We start from the raw sequence: 26662 nt of genomic DNA on the forward strand, positions 1-26662 counted from the left end.
GCTAACAGAGTTTTGCCAAGAGAACACAGTGGTCATAGCCAACACCCTCTTCCAACATCAGAAGAGAAGATTCTACAGTTTCAAAAACATAAGAGAAGACTCTACACATGGACATCACCAGATGGTTAACCCAGAAATTAGATTGATTATATTATTTGCAGCCAAAGATGAAGAGGCTCTATACAGTTAGCAAAAACAAGACCGGGAGCTGACTGTAGCTCAGATCATGAACTCCTTATTGCCAAATTCAGACTTAAATTGAAGAAAGTAGGGAAAACCACTAGACCATTCAGGTATGACCTAAATCAAATCCCTTACTACTATACAGTGAAAGTGACAAATAGATTCAAGGGATTAGATCAGAGAGTGCCTGGAGAACCATAGAGAGGGGTTTGTGATGTTGTACAGGAGGCAATGATCAAGACCATCCCCAAGAAAAAAAATCCTAAACGGCAAAATGGTTGTCTAAGGAGGTCTTTCAAACATTTGAGAAAAGAAGGGAAGTGAAAGACAAGGGAGAAGAGGAAAGATATACCCATCTGAATGCAGAGTTCCAAAGAATAGCATTGAGAGATTTTTAAAAAGCCTTCCTCAGTGATCAATGCAACGAAATAGAGGAAAATAGAATGGGAAAGACTAGAAATCACTTCAAGAAACTTAGAGATACCATGGGAACATTTCATGCAAAGATGGGCACAATAAAGAACAGAAATGGTATACACCTAACAGAAGCAAAAGATATTAAGAAAAGGTGGCAGGAATACTTAGCAGAATTACACAAAAAAGATCTTAATGACCCAGACAACCATGATGGTGTTATCACTCACCTAGAGCCAGACATCCTGGAATGAGAGCTCAAGTGGGCCTTAGGAAGTATCACTACACACAAAGCTAGAAGAAGTGATAGAATTCAAGCTGAGCTATTTAAAATTCTAGAAGATGATGCTGTGAAAGTGCTGCACTCAATATGCCAGCAAATTTGGAAAGCTAGCAGTGTCCACAGGACTGGACAAAGTGAGTTTTCATTCCAATCCCAAAGAAAGGCAATGCCAAGGAATGTTCAAGCTACCACACAATTGCACTGATCTCACATGCTAGAAAAGTAATGTTCAAAATTCTCCAAATGAGGCTTAAACAGTACGTGAACTGAACTTCAAGGTGTTCAAGCTGCATTTAGAAAAGCCAGAGGAACCAGAGATCAGATTGCCAACATGCGTTGGATCATCAAAAAAGCAAGAGAGTTTCAGAAATACATTTGCTATAATGCCTATGTTAAAGCTTTTGACACTGTGGATCACAACAAACTTTGAAAAATTCTGAAAGAGATGGGAATACCAGACCACCTGACCTGCCTCCTGAGAATTCAGTATGCAGCTCAAGATGCAACAGTTAGAACCAGACATGGAATGACAGACTGGTTCCAAATTGGGAAAGGAATATGTCAAGGCTGTATATTGTCATTGGCCTTATTTAACTTACATTCAAAGTTCATTTCAGTTCAGATGCTCAGTCGTGTCCAACTCTTTGTGACCCTATGGACTGTAGCATGCCAGGCCTGCTGTCCATGACCAATTTCCAGACTTTACTCAGACACATGTCCATTGAATCAGTGATGCCATCCAACCATCTCATCCTCTGTTGTCCCCTTCTCCTCTCGCCTTCAATCTTTCCCAGCATCAGGGTCTTTTCAAATGAGTCAGCTCTTCGCAGCAGGTGGCCAAAATATTGGAGTTTCAGCTTCAATATCAAGCCTTCCAATGAACATTCAGGACTGATGGCCTTTAGGATAGACAGTTTGGATCTCCTTGCTGCCCACAGGACTCTCAAGAGTCTTCACAATACCACAGTTCAAAAGCATTGATTCTTTGGCGCTCAGCTTTCTTCACAGTCCAACTCTCACATCCATACATGACTACTGGAAAAACCACAGCCTTGACTAGATATATCTTTGTTGGCAAAGTAATGTCTCTGCTTTTTAATATGCTGTCTAGGATGGTCATAACTTTTCTCCAAGAAGTAAGTGTCTTTTTATTTCATGGCGGCAGTCACCATCTGGAGTGATTTTGGAGCCCCCCAAAATAAAGGCTGCCACTGTTTCCAGTGTTTCTCCATCTATCTGCCATGAAGTGATGAGACTAGATGCCATGAACTTTGTTTTCTGAATGTTGAGCTTTAAGCCAATTTTTTCACTCTCCTCTTTCAATTTCATCAAGAAGCCCTTTAGTTCTTCTTCAGTTTCTGCCATAAGGGTGGTGGCATCTGCATATCTGAAGTTATTGATATTTCTCCCAGCAATCTTGATTCCAGTTTGTGTTTCATACAGCCCAGCATTTTTCATTATGTTCTCTGCATATAAGTTAAGTAAGCACGGTGACAGTATACAGCCTTGATGTACTCCTTTTCCTATTTGGAACCAGCATGTTGTTCTATGTCCAGTTCTAACTGTTGCTTCCTGACCTGCATACAGATTTCTCAAGAGGCAGGTCTGGTGGTCTGGCATTCCCATCTCTTTCAGAATTTTCCACAGTTTGTTTTGATCAACACAGTGAAAGGCTTTGGCATAGTCAATAAAGTGGAAATAGATGTTTTTCTGGAACTCTCATGCATTTTTGATGATCCAGCAGATGTTGGCAATTTTATCTCTTGTTCCTCTGTCTTTTCTAAATCCAGCTTGAACATCTGGAAATTCATGGTTCACGTATTGCTGAAGCCTGGCTTGGAGAATTTTGAACATTACTTTACTAGCATGTGAGATGAATGTGATTTTGTGGTAGTTTGAACAATCTTTGGCATTGCCTTTCTTTGGGATTGGAATGAAAACTGACCTTTTCCAGTCCTGTGGCCACTGCTGAGTTTTCCAAATTTGCTGGCATATTGACTGTAGCACTTTTACAGCATCATCTTTCAGGATTTGAAATAGCTCAACTGCAATTCCATCACCTCCATTTGCTTTCTTTGTAGTGATGCTTCCTAAGGCCCACTTGACTTCACATCCCAGGATGTCTGGCTCTAGGTGAGTGATCACACCATCGTGACTATCTGGGTCATTAAGATCTTTTTGTACAGTTCTTCTGTGTATTCTTGCCACCTCTTCTTAATATCTTCTGCTTCTGTTAGGTCCATACCATTTCTGTCCTTTAATGTGCCCATCTTTGCATGAAATATTCCCTTGGTATCTCTAATTTTCTTGAAGAGATCTCTAGTCTTCCCTATTCTATTGTTTTCCTCCATTTCTTTGCACTGATCACTGAGGAAGGCTTTCTTATCTCTCCTTGCTATTGTTTGGAACTCTGCAATCAAATGGGTATATCTTTCCTTTTCTCCTTTGTTTTTTGCTTCTCTTCTTTTCACAGCTATTTGTAAGGCCTCCTCAGACAGCCATTTGGCTTTTTTGCTTTCCTTTTTCTTGGGAATGGTCTTGCTCCCTGTCTCCTGTACAGTGTCATGAACCTCTGTCCATTGTTCATCAGGCACTCTGTCTATCAGATATAGTCTCTTAAATCTATTTCACACTTCTACTGTGTAATCACTAGGGATTTGATTTAGGTCATCCTTGAATGGTACAGTGGTTTTCCCTACTTTCTTCAATGAAAGTCTGAATTTGGAAATGAGTTCATGATCTGAGCCACAGTCAGCTCCTGGTCTTGTTTTTGCTGACTGTATAGAGCTTCTCCATCTTTGGCTGCAAAGAATATAATTAATCTGATTTCTGGGTTAACCATCTGGTGATGTCCACATGTAGAGTCTTTTGTTGTGTTGTTGGAAGAGGGTGTTTGCCATGACCATTGCATTCTCTTGGCAGAACTCTATTAGCCTTTGCCCTGCTTCATTCTGTACTCCAAGGCCAAATTTGCCGGTTACTCCAGGTGTTTCTTGACTTCCTACTTTCTTGACTTTCCTACTATATGCAGAGTACATCATGCTAGATTTTGGGCTGGATGAAGCACAAGCTGGAATCAAGATTGCCGGGAGATATATCAATAACCTCACATTATGGAGATGACACCACCCTTATGGGAGAAAGTGAGGAGGAACAGAAGAGCCTCTTGATGAAAGTGAAAGAGGAGAGTGAAAAAGTTGGCTAAAACTCAACATTCATAAAACTAAGATCATGGCATCTGGTCCCATCACTTCATGCAAATAGATGGGGAAACAGTGGAAACAGTGACAAGCTTTATTTTGGGGGGCTCCAAAATCACTGCAGATGGTTTCTGCAGCCATGAAATCAAAAGATGCTTGCTCTTTGGAAGAAAAGTTATGACCACCTAGACAACATATTAAAAAACACACACATTACTTTGCCAACAAAAGTCCATCTACTCAAATCTATGGTTTTTCTAGTAGTCATGTATGGATGTGAGAGTTGGACTAAAGAAAGCTGAGCACCTAAGAATTGATGTTTTTGAACTGTGGTGTTGGAGAAATCTCTTGGGAGTCCCTTGGACTGCAAGGAGATCCAACCAGTCCATCTTAAAGAAAATCAGTCCTGAATATTCATTGGAAGGACTGATGCTGAGGCTGAAACTCCAATTCTTTGGCCACCTGATGTGAAGAAATGACTCCCTGGAAAAGATCCTGATGCTGGGAAAGACTGAAGGTAGGAGGAGAAGGGGGTGACAGAGGGCTAGATCATTGGATGGCATCACTGACTCAATGAACATGAGTTTGAGTAAACTACAGGAGTTGGCAATGGAGAGGGAGGCCTGGCGTGCTGCAATCCATGGGGTTGCAAAGTTGGACACTACTGAGTGACTAAACTGAAATGAACACAGCTTAGAAGCTCCTTCTGCATTTCTTTTTTTTAAATTTTTAAAAAATTTATTTATTTTTTTAAATTAATTTTTTATTGTATTTTATTTTTTAACTTTACAATATTGTCTGCACTTCTTAAATGGATTTATTCCCTTGGGAAAGTCAAGAACTGCTTTGTTTTGCACTTGAAGCAAAGAAACAAAGTGTTTTATTTTATTTTACTTTAGTTAATGATTCTAAACTCAAAAGTTTATTGCATGTTAATGATTCTAGAGTGGGATATTTCAGGAGATCACAAATTATCTTGTCTCTGCATTTTAAAATTTAGGTCAGCCTTGTTTTGTTTAATTTTCTGTGTAAAACAGAGTTTTGAGCTAGATTATCAATGTAGCAAGGCATGAAAATCAGTCTAAGGTACTACAGTAAACCATCATATTCTGATTACTATATTCATATCTAATTTCATGTCATGAGTTCAGTATAATAAAAAAAAAGCAACTAACATTTTAAAGACTTTACCTTGTATCCAAAACAATGATTGAAAGTTATCTTTTCTACAGTCAGTTAAAATTTAACTGCTTAGGTTTTTACTAGAGGAAATTCAATATCAAGGATGCTTACACAGCAAGTATCTAGATGTTTTTTGGGAGGCATTCTGTTGTTAGTCTTAAGAATGAACTTTAAGTATCCAGACTTTGTTAGTTTTAGTAGAACATTCACATGAAAATCCTAAACTTAGAATTTTCTGCAAGCTAAGTACATCAAGGTGGTTTGGCTACAAATAATAGAATATCCAAGTCAAAGAGACTTAAAGAATAAGGAGACTTATTGTCTCATTATAACATCTAGGGCCTATGTTCTTCTTTTTAGTTTATTGCAGTATAGTTGATTTATAATATGTGAATCTCTACTGTCCAGCCAAGTGATTTAGTTATATACACATATATTGTTTTTTCATATTCTTTTTCATTATGATTTATCTCAGGATACTGGATGTATTTCCTTGTGCTATATGGTAGGTCCTTTTTGATTATGCATCCTACATAGAATAGTTTGCATCTGCTAATCCCAGACTCAATCCTTCACTTCCCCATCCCCCTTTCTCTCCCCTTTGGCAACCAGAAGTCTGTTCTCTATGTCTCCAAGTCTATTACTATTTCATAGATATGTTCATTGTTGTCACATTTATTTTAGATTCCACATATAAGTGATATCATATGCTTGTCTTGCTCTTTCTTACCTCACTTAGTATGATCATCTAGGTCCATTCATGTTGCTTCAAATGGCATTATTTCATTATTTTTATGGCTGAGTAATATTCCATTCTATATATGTATCACATCTTTATCCATTCATCTGTTGATGGATATTTAGGTAGCTTCTGGCTACTGTAAATAATGTTTCAATGAACACTGGGGTGCATGTATCTTTTTGAATTATAATTTTCTTTGGGTATATGCCCAGGAGTGTGATTGCATGATCATACAGCAACTGTATTTTTAGTTTTTTGAGGAATCTCCACACTGTTCGTCCTAGTGACTGTACCGATTTACATTCCCACAAATAGTGTAGTAGGGTTCCCTTTTCTTCACATTCTATCCAGCATTTGTTATTTGTCAACATTTTGATGATGGCCATTCTGGCTGATGTGATACCTCAATTTAGTTTTGATTTGCATTTCTCTAATGATGGTAATTATGTGAGGTGAGGATTGTTAACTAATGTTTTTGTGGTAAGCATTTCATAATATTTATGTGTTTTACATCATCACACTGTACACTTTATGAGATAAAGCATATGACTACCTCATAATGTACACTTTCAGTTCAGTTCAGTCTCTCAGTTGCGTCTAACTCTTTGCGATCCCATGAATTGCAGCACACCAGGCCTCCCTGTCCATCACCAACTCCCGGATTTCACTCAGACTCATGTCCATCGAGTCAGTGATGCCATCCAGCCATCTCATCCTCTGTCGTCCCCTACTCCTCCTGCCCCAAATCCCCCCCAGCATCAGAGTCTTTTCCAGTGAGTCAACTCTTCGCATGAGGTGGCCAAAGTACTGGAGTTTCAGCCTTAGCATCATTCCTTCCAAAGAAATCCCAGGGCTGATCTCCTTCAGAATGGACTGGTTAGATCTTGCAGTCCAAGGGATTCTCAAGAGTCTTCTCCAACACCACAGTTCAAAAGCATCAATTATTTGATGCTCATCCTTCTTCACAGTCCAACTCTCACATCCATACATGACAACAGGAAAAACCATAGCCTTGACTAGACGGACCTTTGTTGGCAAAGTAACGTCTCTGCTTTTGAATATGCTATCTAGGTTGGACCTAACTTTCCTTCCAAGGAGTAAGCGTCTTTTAATTTCATGGCTGCAGTCACCATCTGCAGTGATTTTGGAGCCCCCAAAAATAAAGTCTGACACTGTTTCCCCATCTATTTCCCATGAAGTGATGGGACTGGATGCCATGATCTTCATTTTCTGAATGTTGAGCTTTAAGCCAACTTTTTCACTCTCTACTTCCACATTCATCAAGAGGCTTTTTAGTTCCTCTTCACTTTAAACATACACAATGTTCTGTGTCAGTTATATATCAATAGAGCTGGAAAAAAAGAAAGATAAACTCAGGACCTTTGTGGAAGGTGATAAATGTTGAATAAGTATATGAAGAGTTGTTCAGTATTGTTAATCATCATGTAATTGCAAAGTAAAGACACATGATAACAATAAATCCTCATCTGAATGGCTAAATGAAAAGGACTTCACAACATGAAGTGTGGCAAGGGTGCAGAGCAACTAAATACTCAGATACTGCTGGTGAGTGTATGAATTGGTTCAGTCTCACTGGAAATATGTTTGACAGTGTCTACTGAAGCTAAACATATGTATATGCTGTGACCTAGCAATTTTCTTCCTAGGTATATAATCAAACAAAATGACAGCTTATCTGCCAAAACACTTGTACACGAGTGTTCTCCAGATGTATACATAATAGCTTAAATCTGGAAACAACTATTAGTCCATCAACAGTGGAAAAGATAAATACATTTCCCTATATTTGTGTATTTTTATAATTGATGACAGGCAACAATATTGGTTAATTTCCCAGACATGCTGAGTGACAGAGATGTGATGATAAGGACACATGTTGTTTACATGAAATTCAAGAAAATGTGGAATTAATTTATGGTCCTGTATTAGAGGTCAGAGGATATAGTTTTAAACTTTGAGAGAGTATTGACTTGTTGAAACACTAGAAGAGCTTTAAAGGATACTTGAAATGTTCTCCATTTTGATCTATATTAAAGCCCCCAACATACAGATATCGTGTATTCATTGAACACACAATTCAAATATTTTATCACACTGGTATATCAATTATTCTTACTGAAAAGGAAAAATATTAGTTCATAATTTTGGTTTTTAAACTGTCATATAACAGGTAAATTTTTGAGGAGAAGGGGATGACAGAGGATAAGAGGTTGGGTGGCATCACCAACATGATGGACATGAGTTTGAGTAAGCTCTGGGAGCTGGTGATGGACAGGGAAGCCTGGAGCACCGGAGTCCATGGGGTCACAAAGAGTTGGACATGACTGAGTGACTGAACTGAACTGAACTCAATACTAAGCACTAATGAGAAAAACAGCATTCTAATGGCAAAATCTTTGCCCTCGATGACTTGACTCTAGTCGATGGAAACAAATATGGATAGGTAAGTGCCTGGAAATACTGTAGGTTTTAAAGAACATATACAGGGTATAGTTCTCTAAAGGGGGAAGTTGGATTATGAAAGACTTCATTAAAGAGGAGACAATTCACTTGTGAAAAATGACTAGATAGATAGTGTGGGCACAGGAGTAGGATGATATTTCCCATAAAGGAAACAATGCAGGTAGAGGCCTAGAGTTCAGGGTTTCATAAATGAACATATGGAGCTAAGGAGCCCAGATTCTAGAGAGCCTGGAATATACTGTTAAGTACTTTGGACACAGTTCCAAAGTCAGGGGAATCATTATGAGATGAAAGCTCATCTCTCATGTGTTCATGGATTTCTTGATTACTAGTATAACCTAAAAGTGAAAAATAATTTTACCAGCAAAATTTTAAAAGTTTTTATTGTTCATTTGTTTCCTGCCACATGGTAGTCAAATTATACCCTCTGTTCAGAGAAAGGAGGTGTTCCCCAAAATGTCATAATTTCCAAATTACAGTAACTTCCCCTCAATTTCTCTCCTTGACTTTATCATTCTCATGATAAGATTTTAGTGATGTGCAGGGAAGGGGATGGGTTAACGTGTCTGACTGAACAATGACAACACAGTTAAATAAAATTCTGGAATATCCTACTATGTCCATTGTTGATAATCCAAACCAGGACCCCAGGTTGTATGCTCTTTTCTTATGGTTAACAGACTCTAAGCACGGCCACAGATGAAACCTAAATAGATATTCTAATTATGGCACAAAATGAACAAAGAAAAGCAATTATGCAGAAGCAATGACATTTAAATCCTTAAGAACAGAGTCCGCTACTGGGAGGGAGAGGGCAAAGTGTGAATTTTTCTAACATCTTTTATTTCCTTGCTAATTATATTTTCATATTGATATTTAGTAACATTATAGCTCATTCTTTACCTCATGCAGAATGACATGGCTGAAGCTATGTCTCAGATAATTCTGGATTCTTTGCAAAGGATGGATGGCAGTAAGTTAATGTCAGAGGCAAGGTGACCAGTTAAAAGCGTCTTAGAAAATCTTCCTTTAAATTGGCTTAAAATCTGTCTGGCTGTGACTTCCAACAGTACGGTTCTTGATTTGGGGAAAATGGATGGCATCTACTTGTAGTGCATTTTGCTGCAACTGGCAATGCTCTCCCTTCAGTCTAACTCCCTCCTGACACAGTACCCAATCAATATTGCTCTTCTTTTCTCAAGAGTTTATGCTCTGATCTGTTTCATAATCTTATCACTTTGGTTCCTCTAATTTTCTCCCAAGGATTCCCTCTGAACCTGATATATTCTTTTTTGGACAGCAAGTTATCATACTTCCTTTTTTATTTAAATTAATTTATTTTAATTGGAGAATAATTTACAATGTTATGATGGTTTTTGCCATACCTTTTTGAACTACTTATTTTGATTAATGTAAATCCTTACATTGTCATTTTTAACTCATAAATTACATTTTAGGAATTAATTCATCCCTTCCTACCAAGTTTTGAGACCACTCAGAAGTGAGTTGAATAAATATAGTAAGCAATTTCAACTAAATTAAGTAAATTCAAGTAAATGGTCTTTGGAACAGTCTATATTTTTTGTTGACCTTTGTCTCCATTGTTCTTTGTTTTGTTTCCTTCGTAAACTCATTGGATTCCAATGTATAAAATAATTCCTAGGAACACTCATTTTATATTTTGTAGAACGTTTGTTTTACATTATTGTGACTTTTGATCAAGATAAACAACTTGTTAGTGTACTCATCTTGGTTGAATGTCAATACCTATAATTTTCTGGGAAGCAAAAGATATTGCACAGTAAGTTTAAGAAATAATATTACTTAGTGACTTCTGCTTTTTAAAACATATTTCAAAAAAAAAAAACTGTATTTGCACATATACTTCCACAGAAGCAGTGCATTTTCCCCAGGAATTATTATATTCATGTTGTCTAAGCTTATTTCGAGAGAAACTTAAGGGAGAACCCATTGTCAGTTTTTCATACTGGTAGTTTTGTTATATGTAGGAACGTGCAGTTAGTAACATAGAAAATAAATTTACAGTGTGAAATATCAGTAGTATATTTAATGGTTAATTATATTGTTTGGATGGTAATAAGAAACAGGTTTTGAATTCTCTTTTCTAGGTAATATAGTTGTTACTGTTATCTAATATATATATATATATTTATTTTTGCTTTTTAAGTCACTATCTGCATATTTGCATTGAAAATATTTTTATATTCCTTCCTTCCTTTCTTGATTGTGTGTGTGTGTGTGTGTGTGTGTGTGTATGTGTGTTTCTGTGTAGGAGCATTGAGTGAATGTTTATGATAGTAATATAGTATTCACTTTTTTCCCTTCTAGTACTCCCACTACATATCACCCTCTGACAGGCAATTAGTTCCTGTTGTGTAATTAATTATTAAAATCATCTTATTGCATTTTTAAAAACCGGCACACAATATAGTATAAATCACTGTAATTTCTATTCTACTAAAGTGTGTAATGCTATTCTGTCTGAATAAAAAAAAATTTGTCCTTAATGTAAAGGAGATAGATTATTGTTCCCATGTGAATACTAGTGCAATTTTCTTTAATGTCATATCAGCAAATATTATAGCAATACTATGTCTATATTGGTGAAAAGGTTTGCCTGACTGAAGAAATGTGTATGAAAATTTGGCTCAATAAATATATAAATATTTCCTTAATTTTTCAAGTTTGAAAAATGATCAGTACAGTTACTAGAAGTCCTTATTTTCAGATATCAGGTACAACTTGATTAAAAGTGGAGGTCATCTGACTTAATACCAGAAGTCAGGCTAGTTACTATACAATTAGAAAGGTAAGTTGAGAGAGGTCCTAGGTAGATACACAATCAATAAGAACTTTTCTAGCTCCTGTATTAGGAAGTTTTCTAAGTAACAATACACCTTGATAGTACTGAAACTTACTTAGATACACTTTGTAGTTTGGAGATTTTAACACACTCCTCAGCATTTAACCACTTCCCAGATGAGAAATCAGACAGATCAAATGAATGACTTACAATGGAATGTGAGTTTGGCAAGTGATCAGACATTGTTTAAAGAGAGTCACATCTACTCATCTTTCTTCCCCGCCCTTGAGCAAAAATCCAGATCCAGTGCTGTGATAACTTCTAATTTTTCAAGTGAAAATGAAAGTGTTGATTTTTATGTAAACTCACCTATTTTTTTTTTAAGACTGCTCTTTTCCCATGGCATGGTTTAGGAAATCTTGTCATAAATACATAAAAATGTAACAATATATTTGTGGACTCTCAAGTCAATGCCATGGATCTAAATGTTTACCCTTATGCCACTGCCAAACTCTCTTGCTTTAGTACTGTCATTTTGTAGTAAGTTTTGAATTAGGAGGTATGAACACTCTTTGTTCATCCTTTTAAAGTTTGTTTTAGCTGTTCTGGGTTCCTTGTAGAAGGGCTAGAATATGAATATTGTTGTTGTTCAGTCACTAAGTCACATTCGACTCTGCAACTCTATGGACTGCAGAATGCCAGGCTTCCCGGTCCTTCACTATCTCTTGGAGTTTGCTCAAATTCATATCCACTGAGTCAGTGATGCTGTCTAACCATCTCATTCTCTGTTGCCCCCTTCTCCTCTTGCCTTCAATCTTTCCCAGCATCAGGGTTTTTTTCCAATGAGTCTGTTCTTTGCATCAAAGAACTTTCTGATCAAGGTATTGGAGCTTCAGCTTCAGCATGTCTTTCCAGTGAATATTCAGGGTTGATTTCCTTTAGGATTGACTGTTTTTGTCTCCTTGCTGTCCAAGGGACACTCAAGAGTCTTCTCCAGCACCACAATTTCAAAGCATCAATTCTTTCAGCTCTCAGCCTTCATTATGGTCCAACTCTTACATCCATACATGACTACTGGAAAAACCATAGCTTTGACTATACAGAACTTTGTTGGAAAAGTGATGTCTCTGATTTTTAATATGCTGTCTAGGTTATTCATAGCTTTTCTTTCAAGGATCAAGTGTTTTTTAAATTCATATGTTGAAATTCTAAACTTCAGTACCTCAGAATGTAACCATATTTGGAGACAGCCTTTTCACAGAGGTAATTAAATTAAAATGAAGTCATTAGGATGGACCCTAACCCAATATATCTTCCCTGGTGGCTCAGACGGTAAAGCGTCTGCCTACAATGCAGGAGATCCAGGTTCAATCCCTGGGTCAGGAAGATCTCCTGGAGAAGGAAATGGCAATCCACTCCAGTATTCTTGCCTGGAAAATCCCATGGATGGAGGACCCTGGTAGGCTACAGTCCATGGGGTCTCAAAGAGTCGGACACAACTGAGCTGATGTTCCTACAAGAAGAGGGAAGTTGGACACAGAGGGAGGAATAGGTGAAGACACAGAGAAGATGGCCATCCACAAGCCAAGGAGAGAGGCCTGGAATAGATCTTTCCCCCATGGCCCTCAGAAAAACCAATGCAACTGTTTCCTTGATCTCAGACTTCTATTTTCCAGAACTGTGATTTCTCACAGTTTATGTTGTTTAAGTTGTCCTGTCCATGATACTTTGTTGTGGGAGACCAAGCAAATGAATACAAGTGGCAAGATGTATTGCCTTTTCTTAGGCCTGATGTTATGGAAAATGTGTTCAATCTTTTACCAGTAAGTATATGGTGAAAGTGAAAGTGAAAGTGAAGTCGCTCAGTCCTGTCCGACTCTTTGCGACCCATGGACTGTAGCCTATCAGGCTCCTCCATCCATGGGATTTTCCAGGCAAAAGTGCTGGAGTGGATTGCCATTTCCTTCTCCAGAGGATCTTCCTGACCCAGGAATCAAACCCAGGTCTCCCCAATTGCAGGCAGACGCTTTACCGTCTGAGCCACCAGGGGAGCCCAAGCGTATGGTGACTTATTTATTTGGGACTTATTTTGGGACTTAATCAAAGGAAAAAAAAAAAAACGTGACAATGAGGTGGCAGTATTGCTCAATAAGTTTTATTGGGCAAAGTTTAGACAGAATTGCATGAGAGGGGAAATTCCTTAGAGCAGGAGACTGTCCAGAGACAGGAGGGCTTGTTCACCACCCAGAAGAAGAGAGGGCAAAGGATTCTCTTGCAAGAGGGTACTTGGAGAGGGGGCTTATGTGTTTAGGTGATGTTACTCAGTAGCACGGGATTCTGTGTCAGAGAGTTCCAAAGGCTAGTAGTGGTTGTGGTATATTAATAGACACAGGGTTTATTTTACTTATGACCAGCAGATATTGGGTGCAGTTTTGCAGAATATGAAAAGCAGAAAGGCTCTAAATAGCTAAAAATCTTCCTTTTAAAGTTATATTTAAAGCAATTGCATGTGTAAAAATTTGAGTTTGGTACCAGTGGGCTTCCTAACCTGCTATGAAAAACTAAAGAACAAAAGGCAAATATACAGAGGCTATCCTTTACCCACGTATAAAACAAATATGCTAGCTGTGTGTTTTTATAACTAGTCTTAACAAGTTGAGGATGTTTCCTTGTATTTCTAGTATTTGATGGTACTTATGAAACAGACACATGCCAAAAGATTTTTTTAAAAAGCCAGTTTATTTCTCTACACAAACAACTATCTGAAAGAGAAATAAGAAAAGTCATATTTATAAGAGCATCTAGCAATTAAATACTTAAAAATAAATGTAAACAATGAGCTAAAAAGTCTGTACACCTCAAGTTATAACACACTGATGAAAGAAATTGTTGAAGAGACAAGTCCATGGAAAAATGTTCTATGTACATACATCAGAATAATAATATTATTATTAAAATGTCCACACTATCCAAAGACATCTATAGATTCAATGCAATCCCTATCAAAATTCCAATGACATTTTCCACAGAAATAGATACATCAATCCTAAAAATTTTATGAATCACAAAAGTCCCCAAATATCCAGAAGTAATTGTAAGAAAAAATACAGCTGAAGGCATTACATTTTCTGTTTTCAAACTACATAACAAAGGTATAGTAATAAAAAGCCAGTATGGTACTGGCATAAAACAGACACCCAGACCAATGCAACAGAATTTAGAGTACAGAAGTAAATCCACACATATACCATCAACTAACATTTGACAAGAAAGCCAAGAATACTCAACAGGGAAATTATATGGAAAAGGATGAAATTGGACTGATATCTTACACAACATACAAAAATTAACTCTAAGTGGATTAAAGACATGTAAAATCTGAAACCATAAAACTCCTGGAAGGAAACAAGAAAAGGCTTCTTAGCATCAGCGTTGGCAATGATTTTTTGGATATGACACCCAAACTACAAGCAATAAAAGCAGTAAACAAAAAGTGGGATTACATAAAACTATAAAAAGCTTCTGCACAGCAAAGGAAACAACCAAAAAAATTGAAAGGGCAACCTACCAAATGGGAGAAAATGTTTGCAAGCCACATATCTGAGAAGGGGTTAATATCCAAATTATATGAGGAACCAATACAATCCAATAACAGTGAGACAAATAATCTGATTTTAAAATAGGCAAAGATTTGAACAGACATTTTCCCAAACAAGACATACTAATGGTTAGTAGGTGTATTAAAAAAGGTGCCTAACATCACTAATCTCAGGGAAATGTAAATCAAAACCACAATGAGATATCACCTCACATCTGTTAGATTGGCTATCATCAAAAAGTCAAGAAATAACAAGTGTAGTTGAGGATGAGGAGAAAAGTGGGAATGTAAATTTGTACAGTTACTACAAATAAAGCAATATGGAGGAGCCTCAAAAATTAACGATAAAACTACTGTATGATCCAGAAATCCCACTTCTGGGTGTATACTGGAAGGAAAAGAAAATACTATCTTGAAGGGTTATCTTCAATTCTATGTTCATTGCAGTGATAATAACAACAGCCAAGAAATGGAAACTATGTAAGTATCTGTCAATGGATCAGATCAGATCAGATCAGTCACTCAGTCGTGCCCGACTCTTTGCGACCCCATGAATCGCAGCACGCCAGGCCTCCCTGTCCATCACCAACTCCCAGAGTTCACTGAGACTCACGTCCATCGAGTCAGTGATGCCATCCAGCCATCTCATCCTCTGTTGTCCCCTTCTTCTATTGCCCTCAATCCCTCCCAGCATCAGAGTCTTTTCCAACGAGTCGACTCTTCGCATGAGGTGGCCAAAGTAGATGGATGCATAAAGAAAATGTTGTGTGTGTATACACACACACACACAAACACACACATATAATGGAATATCTTTCAGCCATAAAAGAAGGAAATCCTGACATTTCCTATAACATGAATAAAACTTGAAAGTGTTATACTAAGTGACATAAGCCTAACAGAGAAAAATAAATACTGTATGATTTCACTTATGAGTGGAATCTAAAAATCTGAACTCATAGAAACAGTAGATTGGTGGTTGTCAGGATCTCTGGGATAGGGGAAATGAAGATATATTGCTCAAAGGATACAAACTTTCAGTTATGAATAACTTTGGGGATCTTATGTACAGTATGGTGATTACAGTTAACAATACTGTACTGTATACTCAAAAGCTGCTGAGTAAATCTTAAACTTTCTCACTAGATACATAAACAACAGTTACTTAGTAAGATAATGGATGTGTTAACTAACATTATTGTGGTAATCATTTTGCAGTACACATGTAAACCAAATCATGAAGTTGTATACCTTAAACTTACCCAATGGTGTATGTCAATTACATCTCAATATAGCTGGAAAACATCATAAACTTGGCCTACCTTTTAGGGACAGCCAAATCATGATTGAAACACTCGGAGTTTCCAATCTTTGAGCCTTTCTGTGACTTCAGAAGGGCTCTTCTTGGTTCCTTTTTCTGTTGTTCTCCCTTAAAATTCTAGGTGGAATCTACTGTTTCATTTGTTGGTTACAACCTAGACTTCCATTGTTTTCCTTAATTCCCTTATCTATGAACTTTCCTATGTTGTATGCAAAATAAAGTCAGTTTGCTTAGGAAGAGCTATGGATATCTCTGCTCTTATGTCCTGCTTCTCCACCTGAGCAGAGCCTCGGTACCACTGCACCAGAGAGGGGGCGGGCAAGGACAGTGACTTGCTTCTCCTGAAGTATCCTCTTGGTCTTTGAATGGGGGAACTGAGCTGTGATGGTTAGCCCCTGGTCATTTCACCTTGCTATTCTGATTTGGAACCTTCACCCTATGAGCAAGACGTAGCTGGGGCTATTGGGTCCAAGTACACTTGGCCTGGGCTTCCCTGGTGGCTCAGTGGTAAAGAAAGCTGCCTGCCAGTGCAGGAGATGTGGGTTTGATCCCTGGGTCAGGAAGATCCTCTGGAGAAGGAAATGGCAACCCACTCCAGTGTTCTTGCCTGGAGAATTCCAAGGACAGAGGAGCCTGGTGGGCTAAAGTCCATGTGGTTGCAAAAGAGTTGGACATGACTTAGAGACTAAACAACAACAGTACTCGGCCCACCTCATCTTGGGTAAAGCTTCTATGTAAATAGAGGCTGATAAGGTGAAGGGAGACCCAGTCTTTTAAGTTACACCAGTAAGAAATAGAAATTCTGCAACACAGAGCCATTGGTGAATGAGAGATTCTTTGGTATCTCTCTTTCAAGGTGCCATCAATTGTAATATTTTAAAATTGTAAGATGACTTAATATTGGATACTTAGAAAAGAGAAACTGTCATATTAAATTTTAGGTTTCAGAAACCTTAAAATATATGGCCCCAAATCAAGTAAGTTAGAAACTGTGAATAATTGAACTCATATTGTGAATATAGAACTCCATATGGTGATTGATTGCATAACTTAGGCAGAATTTTTGTGTCTGGAAATAACTTTGAATTAGGTAAACTTCCTCTGTAATACCCGTATTTCATCTCACAAAGAAATGGTTGCATCTTTGTATTGTGGCTGTTAACAATTATTGCTCAGAATTGCTCACAGTTTTCATGTCTGGGCTTTCAGAGAATTGCAAAGAATGTAAAATACGTCAATCTCTTCCAAAATGCCCTGCAAAGTATCTTTCATCTACTATCTTGAAAAGGGTTTCACCCTGGTCCTTCCCCTCTCCCAATGCAGACAGCTCTTTCATGCTCTGTTTTTCAGAATTTCATGGCTTTGTCTCATGATGAGAGAATAGAAAGTTCTAGATGATGTCCTCTGGCAAATGTCCCCAGTATTATATAATTCAACAAATGATTCTGTAGCACTCACTACTTTATAGTCACTAACTGAATCCTCGTAACAACTCGGAGCAAAGAGTCAGATGTGACTGAAGCGACTTAGCGACAACTTGGGAGTTTAAATTGAGGCATGATTATTATATCATTTTAGAAAGGTGCTAACTATTAGCTGTAGGATGCACAGCTGACAAATGTCAAGGCTGGGCTCTGAACTGGTAAAATCTGGCTTTAGAATCTACCTTATTAACTATTGTAATCTATGAGGAAAAGTAAAGCAAAGGGAGGTGGAGTGAATTGGCCAAAGCTCTCTAAGGGAAGCAGAATTTCCCTCTGTACTCTTGACTCCTTGTCTGGTGTTTCCACACTTCCCCCAGTCTCCCCCACCCCCACTATTAGTTTTTTTCTCTGCTGTAAGGGGCTGCATAAGAGGTTGGAATCCTTTCTGGATGGCCTCCAGTGGAAATCTACTTAACAGTAAAGAGCTAGAGGGAAGCTTGTGTGTATTGGTTCCCAGGGTCTTAAGCTTTATCTTTCCTGCCACTACTGCTCCTGCTTCCATTCCAGCTGGCTCCTCCACCCCTCTTAGATGGCTGCCTTCATTCACCTAGCCACTGAAGAATCACAGCTGTGCCCTCTTTTCATAATCCCCAAAGCTCCCAAACCAATATTCACTTGAACGAGCTTCTATCACTGTACACATACACACCAGAAGCTATTCCTGGGTGAGATGAATGAAATCGTTCTTTGTTGCTATGACAAGTTCACAGGCAGCCAAGATTTCCCTATCCCATTTAGAAATAGAGGCAGGAAGTTACTAACATCTATATAAGTACTGAAAATTAACTGATTTCGTGTGAGATGCCCTTGAGGTACCCAGGCCCCCAGCCAACTTAATTCCCATTGGCCCTCCTCAGTCTCAGTACCTTAGACTTTTTGCCAAAACGGCTTGCCCAGCTGTAAGACCTCATGCTGTGACTAAGATAACTGACTGTATAAATTAGAAGTGGGACCTCTAGCAACCACAATGAGAGCTAAATAATCTCACAATCTAACAGAATGTTTCACACCTATCTTGCCAAAGTGAGTATTTATCTATGAATGAGGGTACTCTTTAACAGTAAAAACCTCTATTTCTCTATTACCATATTATACTTCTTTTTTTTTTTTTTTTTTTTGCCTTTCCACTCATTTAATCATATGGACTCATTGAAAGCAAACGAGAATCAAATAATAAAACTTCATTCTTATTTTTACATCAGGTTGTGAATTTTTACTATATAAGTTTAAACAGGAGTTTAAATTTTTTATTAGAGTATAGTTGATTTACAATTTTGTGTTAGTTTCAGGTATACAGCGAAGTGAATCAATTACATATATATCCACTCTTTTTCAAAATTTTTCCATATATACCATTACAGAGTATTTAGTAGAGTTCCCTGTGCTATACAGTAGATTCTTATTATATTATACTTATTTCTTGTTCTCAGAAGGGTTATTCTCTGCTCAAATATTTCCCAGAAGAAAATATGAAGCCAGTAAATATTGCAACCCTCCAAATTTCAACTCAGTGAATTTCATATTTCACCATTTTGTCCTCTAAACCTATCAAATCTTAGATTAGGTTCATCCTCAAAAATTGATAGCTCCCTTCCTTGGAAATCTGGCTAGAGAGTTCACTGTGACTTTGCTTTAACCTCCTGTACCCTGACTACACTGTTCTCATGACATTCTACACATGTGTATATGTAAATTGAATGCTAAAAATATTTTGGTTCATTTTTGGTCATGAAATGTGAAGAAAAGTAGTTTACTAAATTATAAAATACATAATAATTTAATTAAATTTAAATAATTAAATATATATTTGCTATTTTATTTTTGAAACTAATTTTCTTCACATTTCACAGCTAGAAATTGAACTCAATTATTAATTTTGAGTATTATTAATGGAGTTCTATTAGAATTAACTTTTTCAGAGCAAACAGTTGAGGAAAGAAAACATTCAGATTTTCAATTTGTCATTTCATCTAAATTAATCAGATTGTATAAATATTATAGTCTATATCCCCCAAAGTGTTTAAAAGTAAAATAGAAGTCTAAAATATGTACAGAATTGTTAATTCAGCAATGGTCAATCTGATGAAAACATTTTCACTGATGAGAGAAACTTTACCCATGTCAGATCAGATCAGATCAGTCGCTCAGTCGTGTCCGACTCTTTGCGACCCCATGAATCGCAGCACGCCAGGCCATCCTGTCCATCAACAACTCCCAGAGTTCACTGAGACTCACGTCCATCCAGTCGGTGATGCCATCCAGCCATCTCATCCTCTGTCATCCCCTTCTCCTCTTGCCCCCAATCCCTCCCAGCATCATAGTCTTTTCCAGTGAGTCAACTCTTCGCATGAGGTGGCCAAAGTCCTGGAGTTTCAGTTTCAACATCATTCCCTCCAAAGAAATCCCAGGGCTGATCTCCTTCAGAATGGACTGGTTGGGTCTCCTTGCAGTCCAAGGGACTCTCAAGAGTCTTCTCCAACACCACAGTTCAAAAGCATCAATTCTTTGGCGCTCAGCCTTCTTCACAGTCCAACTCTCACATCCATACATGACCACAGGAAAAACCATAACCTTGACTAGACGAACCTTTGTTGGCAAAGTAATGTCTCTGCTTTTGAATATGCTATCTAGGTTGGTCATAATTTTCCTTCCAAGTAGTAAGCGTCTTTTAATTTCATGGCTCTAAAATAGTTTGACCAGGACTTCCCTGGTGGTCGAGTGGTTGAGATTGTGCTTCCACTACAGGGGGCACAGGTTTGATCCCTGGTTGGGGAATTAAGAACCTACATGTTGTATGGCATAAAAATAAAACAAAAATTTAAATTAAAAAAGTTAATGTGTTTTTATGGTGTTTTTTAGCACCAAAACAGAATGACCAGTTTCTGTTAGTAGTCCTCCATGATCTCAAGGACTATTTTCTAATGGCTTTACTTCTCTCAGAACCATTTCTTCTACTTGTCCTTCAAGAAGACTTTTACAGTTAGAACTAGATGGAATTTATGATTCTGAAATTGTGGGTTTTATTTATCCACCTGTTTAAAAAAAAAAAAAAAGTTAAAAAGAATTGTTTGACCAGTTATGCTCCAGAGCTCTGGAGCATAGAGCTGGTGAAAGAAGCAGAAAGCCATCAAAAAATAGTTGTCATATAAATACTATTTATTCCTCAAATGTGTATAGAATTCTCTAGTTTCCAGATATTTTCATGTCTCATTTGATCTTCACAAAAACCAAACAGAAAATTACCTTTAGCAATATAATTTTGAGGAATTGTGAGAGCTAGCCACACCAACACATTAGGCTAGAACCAGTCTTGTTCTTCTGTCACTCAGTCGTGTCCAACTCTTTGAAACCCCATGGACTGTGGTCTTTTCCAATGAGAACCAGTCTGCCAACTGCTAATTCCGTTGATCTGCTCGAGAGCAATGCTGTGTATCCCCAGTGCCTGGCACACTGTGCAGCAAATACTTGGTGTTTGGTAGGTGTTTTCTGAGTGTAGAATCAAAGGCCTTAGAGGATGTTCCATGATTTGTCAATCACCTCTGTGGGGGTTTGTGGGTGACTATAACTCATTGACAGAGACCATGGACTTAGACATGGTAAGGTTGCAAAAAAATGACCATTATGAAAAAAAAAATTCAGTCATTGCTTTATGTCTGTATCCCTGAGCCCTTCACCCTAGCCAGTGATGGTCACCAAGTATCCTGCAAGTGTGCAGGCTGGGCTTTTTGGGGGGTCAGTGTCTCATTACTCTGGAGGGAGTGCATGTGATCATTTTCAGAGCTTTATTGCTAAGAGGATAATCCTGACATGGTCTGTATCTTGTGTTTGGCTTTCTAAATTAGTCTTGCTCCTTGTGATGTGGGCTGATTTTCCCTGGGATGGCCATTACTTACTTCAGCCTTCTTAGCAATGACAACATTCCTGGCCTTAGCCCGGGACCTCAAGGATGACTCAGCAGTTTTCTGCTGCTGCTGCTGCTGCTGCTAAGTCGCTTCAGTCGTGTCTGACTCTGTGCAACCCCAGAGATGGCAGCCCAGCAGGCTCCCTCTTCCCTGGGATTCTCCAGGCAAGAACACTGGAGTGGGTTGCCATTTCCTTCTCCAATGCATGAAAGTGAAAAGTGAAAGTGAAGTCGCTCAATCGTGTTTGACTCTTAGAGACCCCATGGACTGCAACCTACCAGGCCCCTCCGTCCATGGGATTTTCCAGGCAAGAGTACTGAAGTGGGGTGCCATTATCTTCTCCGAGTTTTCTGCTATTTCACCTGAATCCTCTGAGCTGCAGTTTATGTGGTAACCGATTTCTCTCTTCAAGAGTAACATTTTAAAGCCTCATTCTAAAGGAGGAGACTTTCCTGCTTGGAGAAGGAACTTAAAATAGATCCATTTGTGAGGCTGCAGGAACCTTCCTGGGAAATAGTACAGAGCATGTTCCAGGTGTGTCTGTCACATGGGTGTGTTGCTCAAATATCCCTTCAAGAGAGCATGCTGCAGGGCTCACAGTAGCCTGACAGCCTGTATCTGCTTTGTCTTTGGATTCACTATGGTACTTTGTTCCAGGCTATACTTCCCCCAGGGACTCCTCCAGTTAAGCTCTGATAGCAACAGGGGTCCCAGAGCCAGAGCATCTTTGTCTGATGTGGGCCTCCTCTAATGAAGAACCTTTGCCTGGAGCCCCTTCACTGATCAGGTTGAGAATATCTCACTACTGTATTGTCGTCAGTCTAAACTCTTTTCCTGTTTATTCCACCCCTTCCCGCTTTAACAATATATCTCTTTCATGTTTTTAATCTTACCTCTACATCTACTTCTCAAAGGACCCAGATTGACATGGGTCAGGGGGCAGGAGTGGTCTGAGAAATAAAAAATGGTAAGATGGGTTTAGAGCCTGGATCACTCATTGCCTGGCTGGAAAGCTCAGTGCCTTCCTGAGTGAAACATGAGGTAAGGACAAGCCATGAGCACGACATGGATGGCCCAGTTACTGGAGATTTCATCAGTGATGATATCAGAGAATGTAATGGTGAGAGGAATGCACTAGCTAGAGCGAAGTTTCAGGCATTTGAAAGATTTGGTAGGGGTGTATGTGTGGTGGGGAAGGGTGCAATGTCTAGAAGAACAGTAGAATTGATTATGCATCATTGAATCATACTGGCACTGATGGGGGCTTCCTAGGTGATGTTCAGTTCAGTTCACTCAGTTGTGTCTGACTTTTTGCAACACCATGGACTGCAGCACACCAGGCCTCCCTGTCCATCACCAACTCCCAGAGTTTACTCAAACTCATGTCCATTGAGTCAATGATAACATCCAACCATCTCATCCTCAGTTGTCCCCTTCTCCTCCTGCCTTCAATCTTTCCCAGCATCAGGGTCTTTTCAAATGAGTCTGTTCTTTGCATCAGGTGGTCAAAGTATTGGAACTTCAGCTTCAGCATCAGTCCTTCCAATGAATAATCAGGACTGATTTCCTTTAGGATGGACTGTTTGGATCTTCTTGCAGTCCAAGGGACTCTTAAGAGTCTTCTCCAACACCACAGTTCAGAAGCATCAATTCTTCAGCACTCAGCTTTCTTTATAGTCCAACTGTCACATTCATACACAACTACTGGAAAAACCATAGCTTTGACTAGATGGACCTTTTTTGGCAAAGTAATGTCTCTGTTTTTTAATAAGCTGTCTAGGTTGGTCATAAATTTTCTTCCAAGGAGTAAGCATCTTTTAATTTCATAGCCACAGGAGACACAGTTTCCATCCCTGGATCAGGAAGATCCCCTGGAGGAAAGCATGGCAACTCACTCTAGTATTCTTGCCTGGAGGATCCCATGGACAGAGGAGCCTGGCATTCTACAGTCCATAGGATCGCAAAGAGCCTGACATGACTAAAGTGACTTAGCATGGATGCATGCACACCACTGTTGACTGAAAAAAAAAAAAAGCACAACCTAAAAGTTGACAATTATATTTTATTTGGTGGACAAAACTGATGACTTAAGCCCGGGACACAGCATCTCAGATAATGCTGATAAACTGTTCTGATTAGGCAAGGGGGAAGCCAGGATATGTAGGAGTTTCTACAATAAAAGACCAGGTAGTTAGAACATCAAATGATTATTGTTAATAATAAAAGAAAACCAGGCATTTCAAATTAAGGACTTTAGCTCTTTTCTATGTATGGGAAGATGCAAGAGTCTGGGCTCACTGAAATAACTCCTTGGATATGCACCTCAGCTATCTGGGGCCAAAGTCTTTTGCTTTCGCATCCTGAGTTTCTTCCAGGTGCACCTTGTGGGGTGGCTGCAGGAGCTCACTGCTAGGGGGCAGGTGTTCTTTTCCTCCTTGAATTCCTTCAGGGCTCATCGGCTCACTGATTGCGGGCTTGCAATTGCTGATGACTGTGACATCCTTTGTTTACTGATATGGCAGGCAATATTTTAGTTCTTTACCACCTTGAAGAAGGATTTACTGAGGGTAGTTAAGAAATAGTTATGATCTAAGAGTATGAGCCAGAGAATCTTGCTGATAGCTTACAAAGAGGTCTTTTCCTACAGTGGAAGAGCAAACATTTGAAGACAGACTCAAGACTTGATAGCTGAAGTTCCAGAGTTCCAGAGACATTTTTATGCTTATTCAGGGTTAGTTTGTTATGTTAAGTTCAGGACCTTGGCCTCTAAAATATGAAAGGAGGATGTTTGTCTAAGTGTATGCCCCTTAGGATTTTGTCTCTGAAGACACCCCAGAAACATCAGAGCTTGTAGAGGTCTCCAAGCACTCACTAATATGAAAAGGCAACCTCTTTCTCCCTTCTCTACAGAGGATTCTATAGAGACCTTGTTCATGCAGGCAAGAGGTGATCCCCTTAGGAACAGCCACCACCTACTTTCTTGGTTGCCAGACCAATAATTAGGACTAAGTCCCAGCAAGATATAGCTAGGAAAGTTTGGGGATTGATAATGGAGGAAAGAGTTTACCACTCAAAAGAGCTGCAAAATTAGCTAGTGTGTACTGGCAGGAGCTAAGGATTGGACTTCGGAGGTACTTGATCAACAGGTTCAGATCAGAATACCAGATAAGACTTCATTAATATGGAGCACGGGGGCTTTTTTTTTTTTTTTCCCCCAAAACAAGGAATTTAACACTTTTGTGAGGACTTCAATGGATGGACCAAAATTGCTGTTAGGATGGCTCTTTAGAGACCAGGAGAAAGCAATGGCACACATAGAGTGAAATAGAATTTCCAAGTTTCTCTGGGAGATGACAATGAAGGAATAAAAAAAATCTTAGGGACATGAGCATGCTTGAACAGCTATGATACATGATGCCAAAAGATTTTCTAGACGGTGGGCCCAGATGACACATTTTTGTGTGTTCATAAAAGGACACCAGTGAGTGTTGACTCGCTTCTGCAGACCAGGGCTTATATTATAGAAGTGATCACAGAAATGAGTTTTTTTAGTATTCAAGGGAATGATGAGGCTCCCAAATAATAGAGGCCAGGTGGCAGTGCTTAATTGCCAGAAGCCATGATGATAAAATTACTACAGTGACCACCAAGTTTGGAGAAGCAAACAAGGGGCTTGACCTAAAGAATCTGTAGAGATTAATAGAGCATATTGGAACTATTAATAAGAACAAAACAGAAGGTAGACAAAGGGGTGTTGCTTAATATCTACAACTAGAAAAAATGGCAAGAATGGAGGAACAGGAGGCTGGTGGTCATTGGTCCAATAAAAATTCATGATCCCTTGCTCAGTGCCTGAATCTGAGCCAATTTCAGATGTATAACCCATTAACTGAAGACTTTGAAGGATCTCTAGGAGTAATGACCATGCCACACAATGGCCGTGTATACTGTAATGATTTTTCCAGGCCTTTCCTAAGTGGACCTGTGGCTATTTTTACTTGGATGAATTTACACTGAGGAAAAGGGAATACTCAACATTTTGTGGAATATTGGGCACATATTCTGGTTTGGTTTTGGTTTGGTTTGGGTTTTATTTGGCCATGCTGCATGGCTTATGGGATTTTAGTTCCCTGATCAATGTTTGAACCCAGTCCCTTGGCAGTGAAAGTATGGAGTCCTAACTACTGAACAATCAGGGAATTCCCATGGGCACACATTCTGAGTAGACATTAATATCTGGAAACCTGAGATATCATCATGGTCTCCTTGCTAGAGTCAGATTTTCTAAGCCAGGTAATATTGGGTTGGCCAAAGAGTTCATTTGGATTTTCCTGTAACCCAGTAAATGAAGTACTGGCTAACGTCTTGATTACAATGGATCTGCTGGTTCTCCAGAAACCACCCAGTGTTCATTACTCCAGTTCTCAAGTTTGATTGAAGTTGACATACTTGTTAATTGGAGTGACATCCAAATAGTATACTTGGCTTGTTAAGAGGTATCACAGACAGCAATACTAAGTAGATGCCTCCAAAACTGTCCCCCACATCCTGAAGTTAAAATATGGACATTAGTATTTAAATCATCTAATAGGCACAGTACCCAGAGTGATTCTTGGCATATAGAGGAATAATTCATTTCTTCTCATTCAGCAAATGGTTACTAATAATTTCTTGTGGACTAAATACTGTGCTAGATAAAATGGTAAACAGGAAAAAAGTCTTTCCTACTTCCATAGACACCAGAGCTTGGTATGTTGTTATTGCTCGGTCATGTCTGACTCTGTGACCCCATGGAGTGCAGCATACCAGGCTTCCTGTAGTTCATCACCTCCTGGAGCTTGCTCAAACTCAGGCCCATTGAGTTGATGACACCATCTAACCATCTCATCCTCTGTCATCCCCTTCAACTCCTGCCTTCAATCTTTCCCAACATCTGGGACTTTTCAAATAAGTTGGCTCTTTACATATGGTGGTCAAAGTATTGGAGCTTCAGTTTTAGCATCAGTCCTTCCAATGAATATTCAGGACTGATTTCCTTTAGGATT

At 38.7% G+C, this 26662-nt stretch overlaps 1 protein-coding gene and 1 non-coding gene across 2 annotated transcripts in view; both read left to right on the forward strand.

Annotated features, from left to right (window-relative positions):
* Positions 1–26662, forward strand: part of LOC133242540 (RNA polymerase II elongation factor ELL2-like) — a 143257-nt gene that overhangs the window by 72886 nt on the left and 43709 nt on the right. The window lies entirely within an intron of this gene.
* On the forward strand, positions 12627–12699 carry TRNAC-ACA (transfer RNA cysteine (anticodon ACA)). The gene has a single exon. It is a non-coding gene; the product is annotated as a tRNA-Cys (tRNA).

This window comes from Bos javanicus, chromosome X, assembly GCF_032452875.1.
Source record: "Bos javanicus breed banteng chromosome X, ARS-OSU_banteng_1.0, whole genome shotgun sequence".
NCBI lineage: Eukaryota > Metazoa > Chordata > Mammalia > Artiodactyla > Bovidae > Bos > Bos javanicus.